This window comes from Olea europaea, chromosome 1 (genome assembly GCF_002742605.1).
Source record: "Olea europaea var. sylvestris chromosome 1, O_europaea_v1, whole genome shotgun sequence".
NCBI classification, from domain to species: domain Eukaryota; kingdom Viridiplantae; phylum Streptophyta; class Magnoliopsida; order Lamiales; family Oleaceae; genus Olea; species Olea europaea.
The window spans coordinates 21,231,018-21,234,106 of NC_036237.1; the positions used below are offsets into that span (position 1 = coordinate 21,231,018).

At 31.0% G+C, this 3,089-nt stretch overlaps 1 long non-coding RNA gene across 2 annotated transcripts; it reads right to left on the reverse strand.

Moving 5' to 3' along the window:
* Positions 1-1,809: 1,809 nt before the first annotated feature.
* On the reverse strand, positions 1,810-2,631 carry LOC111393960. 2 transcript variants are annotated; one of them, XR_002702537.1, is made up of 2 exons: positions 2,215-2,631; positions 1,810-2,115 (listed from the first exon to the last, which is right to left on the reverse strand). It is a non-coding gene; the product is annotated as an uncharacterized LOC111393960 (long non-coding RNA). The 2 variants fall into 2 exon arrangements; XR_002702534.1 differs by having other exon boundaries at positions 2,474-2,628.
* Between the last annotated feature and the right edge of the window lie 458 nt (positions 2,632-3,089).

The window sequence follows — 3,089 nt, forward strand, 5'->3', positions numbered from 1 at the left end:
CTGTCGATGCATGATTGAACAATTTGAAAAATTGAAAAAAAAAAAAACACCCTCTCGTCTTTTGTAGTCCGTCTCTTCACTTCCCTGTTTTTAAGCCTAGATAAGTGGTTTTGTTCACATTTTTATCATTACTATGTATATTTTTGTTTTATTTAATTGTTTTAATTTGCTTGTGAAGACAAGGCATGTTTGTCGAAGAACTTTGGAAAGTTTAACTATACATCGACAAAAATCATATGTATTGTGTTAAGGATGTGTAGTATTCTCGGACAAGATGCTTGGAACTTTGCAGTTCCTCCATATCTATTGGTTTACATTGCAAACAAGATAGTATCATATCTCTACGATTAGAAGGTAAGTGGTGTGAATATATATTTTTTAAATGAATGAATTTAATAAGGATAATGTTGGAATGTAATGTTTTTCTTTTTATGATCGTGGGTGTTCGGATTAGTTTACGTGCACCTTGACTAATCTCATGGAGCCCTGAAATTTACAGCAGGGTACTCACCTTAATGGTCTTGAGGGAACTCGAATTAGTGACCATTGAGGAGCAAACCCAAAGTTTGGGCACTGAACTACCCCCAGGATTTTGGAATGTAATGTGAGAGAATATAATATATATTTTTTAAAATTTTAAAAGGGATAGATTTAATTTAAGATTGATATATAAAAATAGTGAATGAAAATAACAGCTCTCCAATTTTATCATATCACATCTAACGTTTGGATTGGTGAAGAAAATATTTCGAATTTTCATTGCTTTGAATATAATCATATATATTACAAGTCAACATGATAAACAAATATAATAACTAAATTTATTACAAAGTACATGGCAACATGAAATTTGAAAAGCATAAATAAGTTCGCCTCCTCATTCAACCATATAAACATGACTTGTCATCGAATTTATATGTATCAACTATACCAACATTGTCCATCTTATCTTAAACAAGAATTGTGTTCTATATAAATTTCGTAACTTCATTACCCATTGCTTATTTTTTACCAAACAAAGTCGATTCAAGAAAGTGTGGGCGAGATAGAATTAAGTAATAAAAAATAATTTCAAATTAGACAAATACGATAATATTCAAGCCGTTTAATATATCTCAACATATCTTTCGACTAGGATTGGACAAAACTCCCGAACCGAACCAATCGAAGTGAACTCAACCCGACGATTCTTCTCAAATTTAAATACTCGAACGAGTCTTTGAATCGAGAACCGACAGGTACGGTTCGATTCTCGATTCTAAATCAAGACTCAAAGAACCGAATAAAAATCGAATCTCCCTAATTTTTTAATTAATTAATTTTAAATAAGAAATTATTTTATTTTTTCTAAATAAATTTGTTAACTAGTTAATTTAGTTCAAACCAAAAAACATGATTTTTCTATTTCTAATTTTCAGTTCAAAGCTAATTTAATCAAATTGACCTCAATTTTATCCAAACATGTTACTCTACTATAGCGTTGTTTCTACTGGAAAAAATCAAATTAAAGCTCTACAACTTCTCTTTTAATTATTTCGAGCTCGTTATCTTTATTTTCTTGTGATTTTAATAATCAAATCTATGAAGAATTCAGTAAAGAGAGATACAAAAAAAAACATAAAATTGGAGTACGCTAGTTTATAAGAGCTAAAATTGAACATATCATTAAATTGAATTAATATAACTTTGCAAATATTAAAAATTTTAATTATAATACGAAATATCGGAACCTAACCAAACCGAACCGAATGAAACCATACCCAAATGGTTCCATAATTAAATTTGAACCCGACGCTTTCACTTATTAAATACCCAAAAATTTCCAGTCCTTTTGATTCTAACAAGAACTGAATCGAATCGGACCATATCCGACCCTCCTTCCAACAAATCAAACAAAGCTTGCATAAATAGTGGAAAGTACTGAGACTTTTACAAGTACGATAAGAAACAACTACTGAGACTTTTACAAGTATAAACCCAAGTCAACAATCACTTGAAGCACTTGGATCAAACTAAAATTCGAAAGGATCAATTCCTTTTTTCTTCATTCAATAAAAGTACAGCATAGAAGTAAAAATGGGAAACCTGGAAAGTCTACTTCAGTGCTTCGTTCAACTGAAATCAAAATCAAAATAAATAACTAAAAAAATTAGTTCTTGAGAGATCAAAAATTCAAAAAAAAAAAATAAAATTCAAATGTGACAAGAAACTGACCTTTTTTGATCCAACGAAAATAAATCTATCATTCTTTTTTCAAACCATCAATCATCAACATAAAAAAGAATCAAAGATAATGACAAACAAGGAAGGACTCAAGCGCTTAAAATTTAAATTATAGTGTGGAATGCTATAGCCTACAGCAATCAAAAACATTCACGCAGTTTTTGAATCCAACCACCATATCTAATCTTGCTATTTGCATAATTAACTATCAAAACATAAATAATAAGATTAAGAAAGAGAGATTGATTACCAAATTTAGCTTCTTCAATCTGTTCTTCTTCTTCTTCCTCTTTAAAATATGGTGAGTCAGCCATACTGGAATTTGGAATCACAGCAGCACTCCCGCAACGAGTTCGCAGGGTTTGAGAATGTGGGGAAGGGAACTACAATGTGGGCTTTATATTCAATGTTAAAGAGTTTAATATTGCTGGGCTTGGGGTTAAAATTAGGACAAATTAGGTCCAGTACCCTAAAAGATTAGTTAATTTGATTATGTGGAAATTACACCGTCCCAAGTGTATAAAGATTGGGATGCAAATATCAGCTGGAGAACTTTTTTATACACATGTCAGGGTTTTATGTAATTACTAAATGTGAAATATTTGTTTTTATTATTTAATAATTAGTAGATGTGTATATTAACTAATGACGCGTTTCCTTAATTATCGTAATTCAAATTACAATTTTCTTAACTATCATATCAATCATCCTCTCTCTCTCTCTGCCCCCATGATTTCACGTAATCTCCAAACCCTCTCTTTGTTCTCCCATGATTTTCCGGCATCTCCAAACGCTCGCTCGTTCGAACTCATCCATCCAGAGTCCAGATTCGCCATTTAGTTACCCTAAAATCTCACCATTGTCGA